This window comes from Castor canadensis, chromosome 5, assembly GCF_047511655.1.
Source record: "Castor canadensis chromosome 5, mCasCan1.hap1v2, whole genome shotgun sequence".
Taxonomy (NCBI): Eukaryota; Metazoa; Chordata; class Mammalia; order Rodentia; family Castoridae; genus Castor; species Castor canadensis.
Window position 1 is genome coordinate 124987949 of NC_133390.1, and position 20744 is coordinate 125008692.

A 20744-nucleotide genomic window follows, 5' to 3' on the forward strand; every position below is an offset into this window, starting at 1 on the left:
AGCATGATTGGTTTTAATTTTTTAAAAACATTGTTATGATAACACATTGGCTTATTGATAAATGAGGCATTTTGTATACACAATTTCAGTGTAGACAAAAAATTTTAATATTGATGACTTACTATGGTGCTTGAAGTTTTTAAAGTCTTTTCAACATAAGAAAGTAGCTACATAAGTGTTTTTTTTATATAACACAATAAAAATTAACGATGATTGGTTTTTATAGTTCCTAGTAATAAGTCCTGTCTTATTTATTCCACATAGTATACATTTTATTCTTTTGAAGGATTGCATTAAGACCAATAGTTCTGAAAAAATGTTACCAAATAACCATGTAAATCCTGAAGCAGCCAAGGTAAACAACCTTAGAGGTGCACTTTCACCTTATTGAAGCTGAAGCTGCTCTTTTGGATACTTTTCCACTTCAGTTTGAAGTAGATTGCTAGGGTTTCATTATGCAGCTTTTTAAAAGAAAAATGGTTTTGATTTCTTCAACAGTTCATGGTTCTCAGAAGAGACCTATTTTTGGAAATCGTATATTTGGAATAACCAGATGCTCTTAATGCAACCGTAATAAATAGCGTCTACATCCTTAGCTATATTACTTGTATGTCCTGGAACCAAAGTAAGATGGTTTTCTTTTTCCCCCGTAATCCACTTAATTGTTGTTTTAAAATGTTAATATTTCCATCATTTTTAACTTCTGCTGTGGATGATAGCTCTGATCACCACCTTTTTATTACTGCTTGAAGCCGGTTCAAACCAACTATTACATATTCTTCAAATTTGCTTTTAAGTAATGACTACTAGAGGCAACAAGTCCACACAGCAGCCAAGTGAGATATATTGCTTTTCTTCCTGTAAACTATTGGTGACCACAGGAAGGCAATCTACCACAACTCCCAAGATGTTCTATCCTCACCAAAAAAGCTACAAGTTCACTTACATTTTTCTTTCTCCAGAAAGTTAAAGCTACATTCACTCTCAAGTTTCTGATGAATAAGAATTGGGCTATTGTTTTCTGGTCCTGAGAAGCCTCGGGGAAGAACCCATTGTATTTTGATGACAGGCTTTCTGTCTGTGCAGAACCAGCCTTACTGGAGTTAACCAAGTATGCCTGATCCATCATGGGGTAACTTTCCAGACAGAAGGCCTGCACAAACCAGTTCATTTTATTTATTTGCCAAGTCACAGACCCCACTTCTAGGGGTCTGCTTTTTTCTGTAACAAGGATTTGAAAAGGGATGATGAACTTTCTTTCTGTGGTAGATCACCTTACCTAGTTTACCTGGGCTTTTCACGGTGGGTCCAATTGTTCTATTTATGTAAGTAGCCAATTGTTTGGAAGATTTCTTTATCTCCTGCATGTTCTTTTTCGTGAAATTAGAGATCCTTTTTCTAGGAGGACCATTGCTGTGATCCTCAATGTCATTACAGAAGTTCGGCTTTTTGACATTGTAGGTTTCAGATGCTATTATCTTTTAAATACTGGCACCTCATGGTACCATGGTGCCTCAGCCCAGCCCAGCACTGGGCAGCCTTCAGTGGCCCTCAGCTCCCCGGCATGAACCCACTACCAGCCATTCAAACCTAAAAGGTTTAAAATTGTTTTCCAATTGAAGAATTCTCTACTTAAAATAATTCAAATGCTTCCCTTGAATCAGAAAACCTGATTTCAAGCCAGGTTGTTTTTTTTTTTTTTGCATCCACATACAAGAGGCATATGTTTCTCACAGAGATGGTGGAACATGACTCTTTTCTTCTCTAGCAGGATTTGTTTGTAGAAGTCAGGAGGCCAAAGTAGATCCCATAAACAAGGAACATTTAGGACCATCTCCATGATTTTATTCAAGTTAGCAACGCTATCCTGATACTCTCTTAACAAGTTATACTTATGCCATATACTCTGTGCCTTCACAGTTATTGGGAATATCTATACACAATTTCATTTATCAGCTGAGGAAACTGATCCTCAGAGATCAGCTGAGGAAACTGATCCTCAGAGATGTTAAGTAGCAGGACCAAGGTCACATATATATCAATGAATGAGACTGATTTCCGTTAGACTCCAAGCCCTCACTCACTCACGTTATTATATCAGAGTAACTTTTCTTGTCTCAGCTAAAATGCCAAATACAGGCAGACAGTTAAATAGAAAAATGTAATACTTTGACTGATTGTCGATATTTCATTGCAGGGCCTAAGTGTAATGGTACCATAATTAAATTGCAAGCCTTGTCTTCCTAGTTATTGGAGTGTGTCCAGTATGCTGGGTGCTCTGATGACAATAGTGCTGGGGAGTTAAGGATTGAGTACAATCCCACTAATTAGCTGTAGACTGGGTTCTGGGATGGGCTTCATGACTCTGTGATACACCCCACATCACTCATGCCATGCTTTCTGTCTGCTTTTCTTTCAGCTCTTAGACATGTCTTGGCAAATTACCAGTTCTCAAAGGAGCATTTGAAAACCAAAGGGAAGCGTCAAGTGCAACAACAGTGATTTGAGGAATCTGAACTGACAACCACAAAGAAAATTCTTCTGATAGATTTTGAAGTTCTTTATTTCTTTAGCAAAATGTCCTTCTTATTGCCTTTGAGAGACTTAAAGAAATACTAAAACCAGAGCAGTTTCCTTGATGTTTCATAGGGACTTATACAAAATGTATTTCTGAATGGCAGCAGTGGACTCAGAGGAAATGAGATATTTCAACGTCAAGTGCAAAACTGGGAGGAGAAGCTGCGGGGAGGAGCATCCTCTGATTGGCATTAAGCTAAGGGGCAGAAATGATGGTAGAAACACCAGTAAGGCATATCTGGGACCCAGGAAGCACCTTGGTCACCTTATATCCCCAAGACGTGCCAAGTTGATTACATTGCGGCTGACTCTGCAGTGAGTGCCTTATAGCATGATTGTAAAGTACATGGACTTCAGACTCAGCTCAACCACATCTGAGCTCTGTGGTTAGGGGCAAGTTTTTATTCTCTCTGTTCCCCCACTATGGAGAGTGGAGTGCATAAGCACAGCTGTACCAAATAAACCACAGGCTTGAGTTGGCACAGCCCCAGCCACAGAAGTGGACAAGATGCAGTATAGTTGTTTTTCCTAAGATGCCTACCTTCAGAGAGAAGAAGTCACAGGGTCCTCCTGTTCCCAAGAATTTCAATGTCACACCCCTCCCAAGACCTGTTGCTCCACCTCATTTTGCCACCATATATAAGCTCACTGGAGGTGGAAGAGGTTGTGTGTCCCCATCTGAGCATCCAGACTACCTGGCCCTAGCTCTGTGCATGTTTGGTCTTCTGTCTGTTGTGTTTTTCTGCATCTCCCATCACTCCCAGTTAGGTTTCTAGGACAAGCTCATGCATGACGTGAGAGGTGGTGACTGAACAGGGACCTGAGAGAGAGGACGCCTGGACAGGAGCCTAACTACAGGGGAACTTGTAGCCTGAGATGAGGAGACACTCTCCAAGAAGTGTGCACATAAGATATAATAAGAAAGAAGTAAGGTGGGGTGAGAGTGAATTGAATACAGCCAGGTGTAAAACATGGCACAGGATGAGTCTAAGGACCAAGAGCTCTACATGCAGGTTTTAAAAGCTATGCTAAAGATTAGAGGAAGCAGAGTCAGGTTGCTTCAGCTTATGCAGCTTTTAGATTTTGTACAGGATACTTGCCTGTGGTTCTCGGAGGAGCTCACTGTAAACTTAAAAACATGGAACAAGGTAGGAGATAGGCTGAGGGTGTGATATACGGCTGAGGGGCCAGAATGCATGCCCATTTTGACTTTTGGTTTGTGGTCTATGATTAAAGATTGTTTGGGGCTTACTCCCTCGCATAAAGAAAGTGTCTCCTCCTCAGTATTCAAGCCAGGATGAGGGATTCACCCTTACAATCAGGCATCCAGGACTGTAAATGGCAGTATCCTTTGAAGGAACAAAATGCTGTGGGTGGCAGAGCTGCTGAGCCATCAGCCCCACCTTATGAGGATAAGTTTTCACATCAAATTAAAATTCAGTCCAAAGATGATTCAGATTCAGATTTAGTGTCAGATGAGGAGGGACAGGAGGACACTCCAGCTCAGCAAGCACTGGGAACCATGAATTTGGGGTACCCTCCATGGGCTAAGAAACTTCCTGCTTTTATTAAGAGTCCCCTACAGGCTGCCTTGCAAGCAGCTCGTAGTCAAGGAGATGGTACAGCTAGGTATCTCGGAGCCCAGCATCAGGCCACTGCCTGATGACTCCCCAAGATATGCCTTGGTGTCAGAGGGGAGGAACAGGATATGCAGAGCGCGGCGCCACTGCCGGGAACAGGCAGGCCCCAGAAGGATTGAGTCACAGTGGGGAGCACTCTGGCAATTCCTGGTGCGAACCCACCTGTATCCTTGTTTTGTGAGCCATTTATGCTCACATTCTAATCATCCCAGCTCATTCGCTGACGGAAATGCCCAGGCAGATAACCTAGTCTCTGGGCTTGCTTTGAGCTTGCCCACACAAACTGCTGCACCCATAGAAGCTGCCCTACTAAGTCATGCTGTGTACCATCAAAATGCTTCAGCCTTGCATAGGCAATTTCACCTTACCAGGGAACAGGCTCAACAAATCATTAAATCATGTCAACAGTGTGTCACATGTTTGCCACAAATGCCTGAGGGGGGTTAACCCCCAGAGTCTTTGGCTTGGAGTCTTGTGGCAGATGGATTTCACTCACATTCTCTCCTTTGGTTAGCACTGCCAAAGTGAATAAGTGTCCACTGACACTTATTCAGGTTATATCTGTGCCTCCGCACATGCTGGTGAGGCCACTAAGGATGTCATCACTCATTGTTTGGCTGCCTTAGCCACCATAGGTAAACCCCAACAGCTCAAAACTGACAGTGGCCCTGCATATACTTCAACTGCTTTGCAGCATTTCTGTGAGGCCTATCAGATACATCACACCACCAGTAATCCTTATTATCCTCAAGGACAGGCCATAGTGGAATGTACATATGCCAATCTCAAAATGCAATTAAAAAAATTAAAAGGGGGAGATGAGATACTTCCCTCAGCTAGTCAATTAAATAAAACTTTATATACCCTTAATTTTTTAACTGCCCAGAACGGGGTTTAACACCCACTGAAAGGCATTGGCAGCCACAGTTTCTTTGGAAAAATGTGTTGACTAGCAAATGGCACCATCTTAGTCCTGTCCTGATGTGGGGCCAAAGGGATGCTTATATTTTTTCTGAAGGCGCAGAACACCCAGTGTGGGTACCATCACAGTTTGTCAAGCCTCATGGACCTCCTGGTCCTGAAGATGAGGAGGCTGTGACTGGAGACTCACCCCAGGACAGGGAGCTGTGGAGGCTGATTCTTCCACCAACTAGATGGAAGACAAGGAAATGGCTGCTGGCAAGACAGATGCAGTACAGTGAGCCACCCACCTGAGGTCAAATTAAAAAACTAATGGACATGGCAATGATGATAACCTGTAGCCTGGGGATAGCTGGGAATCCCACAGCCACATTACAATACAGGTGGGTGTTGTCCAGGGCGATGTATACTGGACTTTCATGCCCATCCCACCAATGGTGCATCCTATCACTCTCAGAGCCACCCTGTATCTGTCTTTACTAATGATAGGGTGCACATGGGAGGTCATTCCTCAGGACATTTGATGCCTCAATGTAGTGACTATAGCTTTACAGGTAAAGCTCATCTTATGGGCACATGAGAATGAAGCAAATGATACTGTGGACTTATGACTATTAAGGCAACAAGTATTGGCCATGCAAAAGGCTTATGATAGTGTTGTTTCTCCAGTTAACATTGCAAAAACTATCTGGATGAATTCAAGTGTTTCAATCCATTTAACTTGCTAAAGCACTTCTTCTGGTATTGTTCACCTGTTTTCTTGTTTTTTTAGTTGGATGCTGCATGGTGTGAAGACAACTCCTTGGATTAGGGGACAGGCTTCATCAGGAGCGTTTAAGAAATTTAAAAAGGGGGAGATATGGAGAGTGAGTACATAAGCACAGGTGTATCAAATAAACTTAGGGCTTGTGTTTGTCACAGCCCCAACCACAGAAGACAGCAAGCACAGTTATGCCCAATAAACTTCAGGCTTGAGTTGGCACAGCCCCTGCTGCAAAAGTGGGCAAGATGTGGTACAGCTGTTTTTCCTAAGATGTTTATGTTCAGAGAGAACATAAACAAGAACTGCTGCTCCACCTCATTTTGCCACTGTATATAATAAACTCTCCGGAGGAGGCTGGTGTGTGTCTCCATCCGAGCTACCAGCCTACCTGGCCCCAGCTTTGTGCATGTTTGATCTTCTGTCTGTTGTCTTTTTCTGCATCTCCCATTGCCCTCAATTAGGATTCTAGGACAAGCTCATCCACGCTATAAAAGGTCTGTTGCCTATTTCATTGCCTATCTCCTGTCTTACTTGGCAAAGCTTTGACCCCAAAATGGGATTCACAGTGCTCTTATTTGCTTTTCCAGATTCCTTTGCATTGAGCATTGGAACGTGTGGTTCAATTCAACAAAATCGAGTGAGATCTCAAGGAAAGCCTGCTTAGAGACCGCTGAGATTTTATACAGGAAACCCTTCCTTGACAGTAAATGTGCCTTCATGGTAATGCCAGGTCTGCAACCACCTTGCAATCGTGATGGACAAGCCTGAAAAAGAAGCAAATGCTGCATACAAAGCACAACAGTATTGAAAGATGCAAAGACCTGGGTCCTTACTAATATTATAGACCAGTGCAACAACTTTGGCTCTCCCTGTTTCCGGTCATCTTATTACAAGAAACAATAATGATTCCTAATGTTATACCCATTTAACTAGGTCTCCTATAGTTATAGCTGAAAGGATCATAACAGATACAGTGATGATTTTTTATGGGACTATTGTGAAGGTTAAAGAAGATGACACATCTAAAATGAAATGAATCTAAAACAATGCTCCACATATATAGGTATAGCTATACTTTGACAATGGGTGATATTCATGTAAAAAAAAATTTCTAAACCCTGATCAGGACTTTTCACATGCATATTGGTTCTTCCACAGTGTCTGCACTTCCAAAGTCCTGACTTTCATTGCTGAGAGCTCTTGAGACTCAGCTGATAATGATTGCCACTGCTACTCACAGGGTCACTTTTTCTTGCCAATTCCACCTCCATGGATGGACCTGCCTCTACCAGACACTAGTTTCAGGAAGGCACTGGAACCCTTAATCAGTCATGATGCTAAAGTTATGATTGTTTTGTGCAGACATGGGAACCATATGATTCTTCTTGTTTTGTGTCCTATTTAGACACATGAATCTCAAGGAAATGTTACTGAAAGACCAATATCTTAAAGGAATTTTAATGAAAATGAATTTTAGACTTATTTTTGGTATCTTTATGCCAAATATTTGTATGCTAACCCCACATGTTGTACTTTATTACATTTAAGTCCTTTTGGGATGGGCTTCTGAAGAGTTAAGAGAGGCAACTGTCATCTTTGTGTAGTATTCTCTTCATGTCTACTGATTGAGGCTTGGTTAGTGGGCAAATATATCCTTCACTATATCTCTCTTAATTTCCAAAAGACCAATATAATTTGAATATCCCTTTCCATCAAACTTCTAGATATTTCCAAAATCATGTGAACTCCAACCAACTACAAGACTTGAATTCAATATTGGACCCTCCCTTCCTATCACCTTTTTCACTAACAAGAATTATCAGACAGGAAGAAAACCTGTCATATATTTTCTTCCTACCTCTTGCCTTGAGCAGGACGCATTTTATTAATTCACACTAAAGAAAACATAATTTTTCCCAAACTTCAGAGCATGTTTTCATTTTTTCTTAAATATTTCTTTGCAAATGACAGCAAACTTTAAAGAGATGCTTAATCTAAAGATTAAAACTCTCAGGTCTGAAATGATCCCAAGACTTGATTCATATCCCTCATATTGCAGCATAAAGGGAAGCTCATTACATCTGGATTGGTTGAGAAAACATGTCAGTTGATCTACCGCTCTTCTTTAACTTAACATTCAATTAACTTAACTGAAGCTAACTAATTTTGCTTAAGAAAATGAACAAATATCTATCAGATCTATCAGATATTTTCCTTCAGAGTCAGTTTGTAGAGACCTTAACTATTTTCCCCTCATCATTCTAATTTCCCATGAAGCCTGATTGTACTTCATAAAGCCTGCCTTTTATGCTTTCTTGATCATCATTGCCCCCTCCTGGGCCTTCTGTAGTATTTCTGTCCTGACTATAAACTGATTCCCAGTTTGAGGCTGGTGTTTCTCATGGAATGTCAATCAACACCAGTGGAAGTAAACATTACTTTCATGAGGATGAGTGAGCTACTCCTGTCTTCCAATCAGACAATATTTCAGCTTTCAGGAGAAAACACAGAGATATGCATGGAAATATAATTCTTTAAAAATGTACTGAGTATCAAAACTAGCACTGGGCTCATATAGGTTTCAAATCTTAAGAGAGAAAGTATCTCTATGGCATTTGCAAACTCACCACTAGAACAAGCTCTCTTTAGAATAGTTGACTTTTTGTTTTGTTTTTTTCAGACAGTGTCTTGCTATGTAGCCCTGGAACTCATATTGTAGCCCAGTCTGGCCCTAAATTCATGATCCTACTACCCAAGTGCTGGGTTTACAGGCAGGAACTACCACATCCAGTGTTAGAATAGTTGACTTTATAACATATTTATGCATATTTTTCTTATGTGGGTGGCTTTTTATTATTGCCATTCAGAATCCAATTATGATAGTAAAGTGACATGCTCTACAAACTTGCTTCTAGAAATAGATGAATAAGAGCAGAGAAGAAAAGAAATAGTAACCCTGAGAGAGCCAAAAATGTCAGAGGTGTTGAGCTGGCTGGGTGTGAATCAAGAAACCATGTGAAGTCCACATGTCTGAAGACTAATTAAGAGGATAACATTTTCATATTAAAATGCTTTCTTATAAAATTTCTGAATGTTCCTGCTGATCTGAACATGTAATAGGAAAGGAACCTTGCCCCCATTTTCTTTTACTCTTTTTGTGAACTTTGGCTTCATAAGAGTGGAGAAAGTAAAAAGGAAGAAATTTAAAATGAAAGAAATAATGACTTCTATGGATAGAGAGAGGCCTCAAATATGGAAACTTCATGAGCTGTCTCCATAGGAAAATTACTTTGCATAAAAAGAATGGCAAATACAAGACACCACTAATTCAGAACAGACAACTCTGGTTTCAATGGATGAACTAGGTTACTATTAATAAGATCAACCATTCAAATTTAAAGTTATACCTATTCAAGTCTATTTATGGGGATGGATAATGAAGTATGGTATTTAATATATTTACACAGATATGTAATAAAGTTGGTACTAAATATACTTTGGTTGGTTTGTGTGTGTGTGTATGTGTGTGCACTCACGCACATTCATACACGTGCTGGGGATCAAACCCAGGGCCTTCCATATGCTAGTCAAATGTTCTGCCACTGAGCCATATCTCTAGCCCTTAAAATATATTCTTATATGAAATAAAAAGAAGCTTATCTGTCATCATCAAATGACATCCCACTATTATATACTTGGATACTAATTTAGCAGCTAATATACTTATATTTGGAGTTTCAACAATCCATGAATCTTATAAGATGTTTTAAGTCAACTTATTTCATCCTCTGGAACTAATTAAGTTCTATGAGTAAGAACAAGGACTGAAATTGTAGTGTTTAGAACTGGAAATGCTGAACCACAGGGAGGCTACAGTGTTATACAGTATCACTATATTTTAAGGCAGGTAAGGGAATTGAAGTCAAATCCCTAAGTACCAGCTGTTTAGTTAAAAACAGAACATGGACCAAGCCCATTGAAGTCTAAGTTTTACCTTTGGTTTTCAATTGTTTCTTCAGTGAAAGATTTACTGTCATACAGTTTATATCCTGGTTTTCCATTTTTGTTCAGACCAGCAATACTGTACTCACTCCAAAATCTTCACCTTTCCACTCAGGTACCTGGTGAGAGCACCTAATCCACAAGCTAGTCAAGATTAAAAAGGTAAGAGGAAAGGCACAATCAAGAGAAAATTTTACATTTTGTCAGCAGTCTAAAAAAATAATAAAACACCTAAAAGTGGATTTGCCATATAACCCAGCAATTGTACTCATTTCCTTTAGAGAAAAAAAACCTTATTTTCACGCAAAAACTTGCAAATAAATGCCTCTACAACTTTGTTAGTAATAATCCTAAACTAGAAACTACCCCAATGTTTTGCAGTGAGTAATGTCAAGTAAGTGGCTAAGTAAAATTCCATTGTGTATAAATATCACATTTTCCTAATCCATTCATCAGTAGTGGGGCATCTCGGCTGTTTCCATAACTTGGCTATTGTGAATAGTGCTGCAATAAACATGGGGGTGCAGGTGCCTCTGGAGTAACCTGTGTCTCATTCCTTTGGGTCTATCCCCAGGAGTGGGGTTGCTGGATCATATGGCAGGTCTATGTTCAGATTTTTAAGAAGCCTCCAAATCCTTTTCTGAGTGGTTGCACTAGCTTGCATTCCCACCAGCAGTTGACTAGGGTTCCTTTTTCCCCACATCCTTGCCAACACATGTTGTTGGTGGTGTTTTTGATGATAGCTATCTAACATGGGTGAGGTGGAATCTTAGTGTGGTTTTGATTTGCATTTCCTTTATGACTAGAAATGGTGAGCATTTTTTCATGTGTTTTTTGGCCATTTGAATTTCTTCTTTTGAGTAAGTTCTGTTTAGTTCAGTTGCCTATTTCTTTATTGGTTCATTGATTTGGGGAGAGATTAGTTTCTTAAGTTCCCTGTATAGTCTGGTTATCAGTCCCTTGTCTGGTGTATAGCTGGCAAATATTTTCTCCCACTCTGTGGGTGGTCTCTTTAGTTTAGAGACCATTTCTTTTGTTGTGCAGAAGCTTTTTAATTTTATGAATTCCCATTTGTCTATTCTTTCTCTTAGTTTCTGGGCTGCTGGGGTTCTATTGAGGAAGTCCTTGCCTATACCTATTACATTCAGAGTATTCCCTGCTCTTTCCTGTACTAACTTCAAAGTTTTGGGTCTGATATTAAGGTCTTTGATCCATTTTGAGTTGATATTAGTACAGGGTGATAAACATGGATCTGGTTTCAGTTTCTTGCAGACAGATAACCACTTTTCCCAGCAACATTTGTTGAAGAGACTGTCTTTTCTCCATCATATATTTTTGGCATCTTTGTCTAAAACAAGGTGAGTATAGTTGTGTGGATTCATATCCGGGTCCTCTATTCTGTTCCACTGATCTTCATGTCTGTTTTTGTGCCAGTACCATGCTGTTTTTACTGCTATTGCTTTGTAATATAGTTTAAAGTCAGATATTGTGATACTTCCAGCATTGCTCTTTTTGTTCAGTATTTGCTTGGCTATTTGTGGTCTCTTGTGTTTCCAAATGAACTTTAGGGTCGATTTTTCAATCTCTGTGATGAAAGTAATTGGGATTTTGATGGGAATTGCATTAAACATGTAGATTGCTTTTGGTAGTATAGCCATTTTTACTACATTGATTCTACCAATCCATGAGCATGGGAGATCTTTCCATCTTTTGTAGTCTTCCTCGATCTCTTTCTTCAGGGGTTTGTAGTTTTCCTTGTAGAGGTCATTCACATCCTTTGTTGTTTACTACTAGGTATTTGATTTTTTTGAGGCTATTGTAAACGGAATTGTTTCCATATAGTCCTTCTTGGTTTATTCATTGTTGGTTTATAGAAAAGCTAATGATTTCTGTAAGTTGATTTTGTATCCTGCCACCTTGCTATAGCTATTTATGGTGTCTTAGAGGTTTTGGGTAGAGTTTTTTGGGTCTTTAAGGTATAGGATCATATCATCTGCAAATAGGGATATTTTGACAGTTTCTTTACCTATTTGTATTCCTTTTATTTCTTTTTCTTGCCTAATTGCTCTGGCTAGGAATTCTAGTACTATGTTGAGTAGGAGTGGAGATAGTGGCACCCTTGTCTCATTCATGATTTTAGGGGAAATGGTTTCAGTTTTTCACCTGTAAGTATGATGTTGGCTATAGGTTTGTCATATATAGCCTTTACAATGTTGAGGTACATTCCTTCTATTCCTAGTTTTCTTAGAGCTTTTATCATGATGTGGTGTTAGATCTTGTTGAAGGCTTTTTCTGCATCTCTTGAGATGATCAGGTGGTTTTTGTCTTTGCTTCTATTAATGTGCTGTACTACATTTATAGATTTGCATATATTGAATCACCCCTCATCCCTGGGATGAAGCCGACTTGGTCATGGTGGATGATCTTTGTATGCAACATCTTTGAAATCAAATAATATGGACATAAAAAAGAGATCGTTTTTGACAGGAATTTGGAAGAGGTATGAGTGTTGAAGGATGAGAGGCTCTTGTGGCAATGGTACAATTAAATACTTCAATTCTGGTGATGTTTCCTTGAAGCTACCCACATGACAAAATTGCATAGAACTACAGACAAACACACACATCAACGCATGTATAGCTAGTGAAATCTACTCAACCTCTATGCACTGTACCAATGTTGACTTCCTAGTTTTGATATTGTACTGTAGTCATACAAGATATTAATATTAAAGAATGTTGGGTGAAGGGCATACTGGGCCTTCCATACATTTCTTTGGGAATTCCCATGAATGATGATATTTTTAATTAAAAAATTCAATGAGTTCGATGGTGGGATTATATTCTTTTTCATCACTTCTACCTTTTAATCTACAATCTTGACTTAAATCATACTTTACTCTTCTTATTTCACTATTATTCTCCAAAGTTACTGCCTCTGTCTTGCTTTCTCTGATTTTAATAATATTTCTTATTTCTTTACTTTGCAATGCTGGAGATCCCGCCAAGGCCTTGCATATGCTAGGCAAGCCCTGTACAGTGAACTACAATTTATCAATGATTGTTAAGCACTAAGAAATAATTTTAGATCTGAATTAATGAAAATAATTATGGTCACTAAGACTAAATAAGGAGAGATGCCTCCTTTATTATACAAAGGAAACAGAAAGCTGAAGGGATTCTTTGCTTCCATCTGTTCATCTCTTATCTGTCAAACTCTTATCTGTGACCATAGAGAAAAATAATAAGCAAAACCATCTGAATAATCAAATAATAATAATCCAATCATATTCCTTTATCTAGAGTCCTACATGTCTGTCTGGTGCTCAGCCATCTTTAGGGAGAATAAATAATGCTTGAAGGTCAAGGGAGATTTTTCTACCTAGCAATGTTAGGCAGAAAGTGAAAAGCCGCTGCTCAGGTATTCATTTACAAACAAACATTCCTATATGTTTTCATTATGCTAATGTGACCCAAAACTTTATTTCACATAGCCGTGTTAGAGTTTTTTGTATGAGCTATTATTTTCAGTTACTTAAAAAAGAAAGAAAAGAAGTCAGCTGAATTATTTACCACTTAAGTGACATTGATGAGGCTCCTCCTACTTGCCAGCACTGTGCTAGAACCTGGCAGTAAAAGGCACAAGACCAAATCCAGATGTTCTTGCGGTTACAAATACAGCAGAGCATCCTGTAGAGCAGAACAAATCACACAGCCCTGTGGTAAGAATCACAGTGATGCTATGAGCAAATAGACATGAGGAAGAAACAATTCTCCTTTGCAGTGTGAACACAGGCTTTTCACCAAAAATTCCTTAACTCAGTCATTCAGACTTTTTAAAGGCAGATTGGAGATAAAGAGGTAGGGGACATTCCAAGCAAGGAAAGGGAACATTCTGGGCACATGGATAGATTTTAAGGACAGGATAGGGGTTCTGGAGGAACACCAGCAGTTTGGGTTAACTAGAATTGGAGAGTGGAGGAAACGATGAGAAAGGCCAGGGTGCAAGGGGAAGTGAATGGCTGTTAAGGGAGGGCCCTACAGCAGGCCATGGAGCAGTTTTTAGCACTGGCAGAATCAGAGGACTCTGGGCCCCTGTGAAGGTGTCAGGATGTGACACTTGGACTGGGGCTGAGATGATAGTTTTGAGTTAGGATCTGGCACCAGGATCTGAAGGGTTAAGTGTGGGCGATGCATTCATGGTCTTGAAGACAGTCAACCCTAAAATTTCTGGTGTTATCCCTCTTGCTTTCAGTTCTGAACCTGTATCTTATTTTGCAATTAAAATAAGTTTCTTATTTTTGAAACTGGGTGAGTTGAGGAAGAATTATATGAGCAACCGTAGAAATGAGCTGCTCAGAGAATAGTCAAAAGAGAGAGCAGGACCCTCATTTTTTTTTTTTTTTTTAGCAGTACTGGGATCTGAACTCAGGGTGTCATGATTGCTAGGCAGGTGCTCTACCACTTGAGCAGCTCCATCAGCCCTAGGGCCCTTGCTTTAAAGGACTGCTGTGTGACTCAGTGATGAGGTGTGGCTGAGAGTACAGTATGAGGTGGGGTTGGATATGCCAGATGTTTCCCAATTTGCTTTGGAAAACAAAGCCCTAGGGAGGGTTTTGAAAAAGCCACCAGGGACCACTAACTGTGACAATGGTTGATGGTCTTGATAACCGTCATTCAGCTGCACAGGTGTTTCCAATGATAGGAAATGTGCAAATAGCAAGGCACGGTGCCTAATCAAGCCTCACTCAATTGAGCTGGGAATAATCACAGACCTTCTTTACAGTCTCTGTTGAGACCCTCTGGCTTTCCTAGAGGGTCGTGGAGAATGTGGTTACTAGGTTAGATTCTCCATTTGATACCACCAGACTTGGTGAAATGCTACCAGAGAAACCCTCCAGCTCCTGGCAGAGGGCACTGATAGTCCTGCAGCACCACCTTGCCTTTGCCTGCTAGCTTCATGGAGATGCAAATCTGCCCTTCCAAGGGACGCCAGTGTTTAAGGTGGCCAGCCAGCCAGCACTATCTCTGAACTTGTGACATAAAACTGCACTCACTTCCACAAAGATAAACATGTTGAAGACAAAGAGGCTACTCAGTGTGATCCTTGGGCCACTTAGTCTGTGATCACCTGGGAGGTGTCAGGTACCACCTCAGACCTGAGACCCAAATCTGCATTTAAAGAGCATTTCCCAAGTGACTCCTGTCAATCCAAGAGCCAAATTGTTACTGGATTCTAAGGTGTGTGCTGCTCGCCACTAAAAACCCTGGAGGCAGAAATTAGCGAAAGGAAAGAGATTTACTCAAGGCTGGCCCTGAGGAAAACAGATTTTCTGTCTCAAATCTCCATCTTTGGGAGGAGCAGGGAGGGGGAGTGCTTAGTAGGAAGGGAGTGCCAGCATGAAGGGCTTTTATGAGCATAAGGGTTATAGTGAGGACAGGGCAGAGCGTTTTCTTCTTCTCTTCAAAAATGGATCTAAGGACTGGTGGAGTGGCTCAAGTGGTAGAACTCCTGCCTTGCAAGCCTGAGGCTGTGAGTTCAAACCCCAATACTGCCAAAACAAAAAATATATATATATACTGTTTTGTTGGCGGAGTAGTTCAAGTTGTAAGAGTGCCTGGCTAGCAAGGGTGAGACCCTGAGTTCAAAACCCAGTGCTACCTCCTCTGTCCCCACCCCCGCAACGGAGCCAAACCGTGGACTTTGTCCTGAATTTTTTTACTTTTCTTTTTGTTGCGACAAGGTCTGGCTATGCAGCCCAGGCTGACGTCAAACTTGTGATCTTCCTGATTCAGCCTCCACCATGCTATGCTGTATTTTTCTTCTCAGACAAATTACTTTTATGCAAGTCAATTCACATGAGTTGAGGGGAAGAGGGTGTTGATGACTCTCTTCAGAATTTAGGGGTGGGTCATTAAAAATTTGGGCCAAGGATTAGAGAGAGAAAGCAAAAGTTTCCCCCTACCCTGTCACAACATGGATGGTTTCATGTGACAGGTATTTGGGACAAGGAGTCAATGGATCTATTTTTTTTGACATTCCTTCTATCATGTTGTCTCACTCTAAGAGAGATGCTTATTGTTATTGTTATTGTTAGTATGCAGAGTCCTCTTTAGGAGGCTGATATAGTCTCTGAAGCCTTCTATAGAATAGTTTCTAAATAATAAAGGAAAATACAAATCATAAAGGAGATAATTTGTAGAGATTTAGTTCTCAAAATGGTAACAAAAAGAAATGTGACATAGTTTTAAATATGCTTTTATATTCAGGGCTAATAGTCTTATAATTCTTGAAGTAGCATAAGTATCAATTGTAATGTGATGTTAAATATCTGTGACAAAGTCACAGGTACTGCTAAGACTATTGTGACTAGTTACCTACATTCAGAATTAAAGAAGATACTAAAGGCTTAGTGGAAATTAGATGCAATTTTCTTCCTAACCAACTTAACAAACACTGCTGAATTCTGCTCAAGGGCCCCAGGTAGAGAGTGTCTGTCCTAAGGGTTTCAGGTGATTGTTGAGAGACCTGCAGAGGTGGGTGAGGACACTGCCAGCTTAGCTCCCTCCTGATCCTTCTCAAGTACAAGGGAAGGGAAAGGCAAAGGGCTTATTTTCCTTCAACACCTACTAGCCTTTACAGTGGCCCCACCCTTTCCCCATTTGGGGACACAGTGATCTGAGCCATTGAAGCATAGGCTGAATCGGGGGAGAGGTAGCAGAATCTTAGTTTTCATTACAGATCCCTCACAACTGCATTATGTCACAGGAATATTTACAGAAAGGGTTTGTTTGTACTTTTCTATGTTTCACCTTTATTTACTTAAAACTTTAAAAATCTCATTTTGTACACTCATTCAATCAATGGTGTTGCTTTAGCAAGAAGAAAAGCAAACTAAAATAGGTCACTTGTACATTAAAATCATCACATGTGAACAGATCAATAATAGCATGATGAAGAAGATAAAACAACTGTGTTATGGGGCACAGATTTCACTTCTTCAGTTGATTAATTTTAAATAAGAAGGCAAAATAAACCAACAAAAACAGAGCACTGCATATAGCAAGCATATAACAAATATCTGCTGAATAAATCAAGATATTGGAAAGAAAAATATTCAAAATTGTTTTCTCTAATAGCCACTACTCATTTCCATGACAGCTACGTCTAACCGACTTGTGATATTCCTCTTACAGAAAGGAATTCATTAGAATAAGCGACTTGAACTAACACCCCAACTTCCCTTAAGTTGTAAGGTTCAATAATTTTAAAGTAAATAGCTGGACCTGGGATTCAGGAATGATCTGATGCGTTCAGGAAGTGGTTCTAGTATTGCCAAGTATTAGTTAAATTTAAACCACCAAAGTGTTCATTGTTAATGTTTAAGGAGTTCTGGCACTGTATCCGTTTTTTTACAATTTAAAATGAAGCAAGTCTTAACAGCAATCTTTGAGTGTCTTCAAACAAACCTATCATTAAGCACCATTACAAATATCTTCATATCATCTGTAGATCCATGGACTCACTTCATAGTATCAGTCCTCCAATCGCTTTTAACTGAATGATAATTACACTCATGAGAGGTTGTTGGAAAGGGACCAAAAACAGAGAGGGGCTCAAACTGCTGCTATCTTATCTTAATCATGTGCCTTCAGGTGATATTTAAGAGGGTCAAGGTTTTCTTATTCCTAGTATATTATAGATATCACCAATGCAGGTTATGCTGGAGTCATTTTCATTATTCCCATCCTGTTGGATCTGAAGCATGGGAGTCATTTCTGAAGTGGCTGAGGTCCTCTAGTGCCAAGGAGTGGATTTCACATGTTTTTCCCTAGGTCCACTAATGTAAATGTCCAGTGTGACTCATGGGATACAATATGTGAGCCTACATTTTGGTAGTGGGCAGAGTAGATGCACCTTCACTCTAGTCCATTGTATTATTTCATCTATAAAATGTGGAAGAGCGCCTCCAAATCAGTGTCTCTCAAAACATCTCATTCCATGTGGTGGTCTCTCAACATGCCTCCAGAAAACAGAAGCTCTGTGGTTATTGCATTGGGATTTGACATTCCATGCCTTCTTCTTAGAAATCCGCAAGACTGTTATTATATTAACAACTTTGAAAGTCTTGCAGTCAACTCTTGAGGAAAGTCAGAGGGACTCTAAACCTATCCTTAAGCCACAAATACTGGAGTAAATACCTAACTATATCCAAAACAAAGAAAAGAATATTTCCAAGTGTTACAGCAGAATAGGACCAAATGGACAGAACATCTACCGGCTTGTGCAACACCTGTGGCTATTGGATATACATACTCCTTTCTATAGCTACTTGATTCCACTCTATTGAAAATATTGACAAAACGTTTTGATTTTATTTTTAGAAAACACTTTGCTGCCATCGTGAGAAACTTTCAATGAATATATGAATTTATGGTGTCTTAAATATTAATGGCACACTTTGGGGCCACTCAAACACAGCCTGTACATGGAAACCTAAAAAATTCTATGTCATACTATAAGGAAAAACTGGACGATGCTGGCAACTGCTGGAGAGAGCCTTATGTTCATTTTAGGCACAATCATTGATTATGTTCCCTCCCTTGAAAGTTTACCTATTTGGAAAAATAAATTATGCACATAACCTGCCTCTGAGATAGAAACATGGAGATGCAGGAGTTTTCAGACTCAGGCAATCAGAAGAGCCTTTGTAGTCTATGTCATTGTTCCTCTGGCATCTCAGATCTGGCCTTCCCATGGGGTATAAGCAAACACCAGCCTGCTGTTCCAATGGAACCCTTGCTATCCAGAAGCATGGAAGGTCCCAAGTGCATGGTCTTGTGGCTGTCATCTCAATCTGTGACTGATTAGATACATAATTACAAACTCCTTCCCCTGAAGTGGGATGACCCCCTAGGCACCTGTTCAGTTCTGCCTCCCAGAGTTACCCATTAAGATTGAATTCCAGTTCCCCACTCTGGTCACTGGTTAATAACATTTTACTGGCTACTTTTCCTTCCCTACCACACTTCCCTACTCCCATATTGGTGTTTCCACTGATCTTCTCCCAAATAAACTAATATACCTCTTGACTTAGTAGGCCTTCTGATAGCCCCTAGAAGAGAGAAAACCAAGCTCCCTTTAGAAACTGGGAACCTTCCTGCTAGACCTCATGGAAGTAAAATAGAAAATGCAATCTTGAAACTAGGGAGCAAACAAGAAAGCTACCAGTCGCCCATGGACTGAACAAAGAGATAGGAACCAGATTCCCAAGTCTATGCCATATGTAAGGATGAGACCCAATTTGTAACAGTGGCATGATGCAGACATTCCAAATGCTAAGACTAGTGTAACAGTGAATATACAGTTTGTAAAAGCCCTAAGCCTGCAGTAAAAGCCAAGGTAAAGCTATTTCTACATGGTATTTCTACAACCACGGAAGATGAAACATCCAAATAAAAAAAAACACCCTCTGAAAATTAGCTGAAATATACACAAAATATACAAGAAAAGTAAATAGGATTATTTGAAAAATAAAAAAAACTAACAGGCTGACCTGGTGGCTCACATCTATAATCCTAGCTACCTGGGAGGTAGATTGAGAAAGACCACTGGAACAAGATAGAAGACCTAGATATGAATCCACACAACTATGCCCACCGATTTTTGACAAAGGTGCCCAAAACATATGATGGAGAAAAGATAGCCTTTTCAAACAAATGTTGCTGGGAACACAGGATATCTGCATGCAGAAAATTGAAAGTAGATCCGTGGCTTTCACCCTGTACAAGTTCAACTCAAAGAGGATTAAAGCCTTACTATAAGACCTGAGACTTTGAAGCTACTGCAGGAAAGAGCAAGGCATGCACTGGAACTAATAAGCATAGGCAATAAATTCCTAAATAGAACTCAAATGGCTCAGCAACTAAGAAAAAGGATTGACAAATGGAACTACATGAAACTAAAAAGCTTCTGCACAACAAAAGAAATGGTCACCAGATTGAATGGGCAGCCCACAGAATGGAAGAAAATCATTGCCAGCTATACATCTGACAAGGTGACAAGGGATTAATGACCAGAATATACAGGGGGCTCAAAAAACTAAACTACCGAAAAATCGATGACCCAATGAAGACATGGGCAAATGAACTGAACAGAGATTTTTCAAAGGAAGAAGTCAAAATGGCCTAAAGACACATAAAGAAAAGTTCAATATCCCTGGCCATAAAGGAAATGTAAATCAAAACCGTGTTAAGATTCCACCTCATTCCTGTTAGAATGGCTATTATCAAGAACACAAATAACAACACTTGTTGGCAAGGATGTGGGGGAAAAAGGAACCTTCATACTCTGTTGGTGGGAGTGTAAATTAGTATAACCACTATGAAAAACAGTAAAGAGGCTCCCCAAAAAACTAAAAATAGAACTGCCATATGATCCAACAGTACCACTCCAAGGGATATACCTGAAGGAATATAAGTCAGGAAACAGTAAAGACACTTGCAAACAGATGTTTATTGCAGCACTGTTCGTAATAGCCAAACTATGGAAACAACCCAGATGCCCCACAACTACTGATGAATGAATTAAATGTGATATATATATATATATATATATATATATATATATATATATATATATATAAAATGGAGTTTTATTCAGCCATAAGGAAGAATGGAACCACATGGTTTAAAGGTAAATGGATGCAATTGAATGACATCTTGTTAAATGCAGTAAGCTAGGCTCAGAAAGACTAAGGCTATATGTTTTCTCTCATATGTGGGAGCTAGACACAATATAAATACAAGCAATAGTATGAAAAATGTCTTATGCTAAGGCTA

At 39.7% G+C, this 20744-nt stretch overlaps 1 pseudogene; it reads right to left on the reverse strand.

The window, feature by feature from the left end:
- Positions 1–519: 519 nt before the first annotated feature.
- On the reverse strand, positions 520–3781 carry LOC109701857 (KATNB1-like protein 1 pseudogene; annotated as a pseudogene).
- Positions 3782–20744: the final 16963 nt, after the last annotated feature.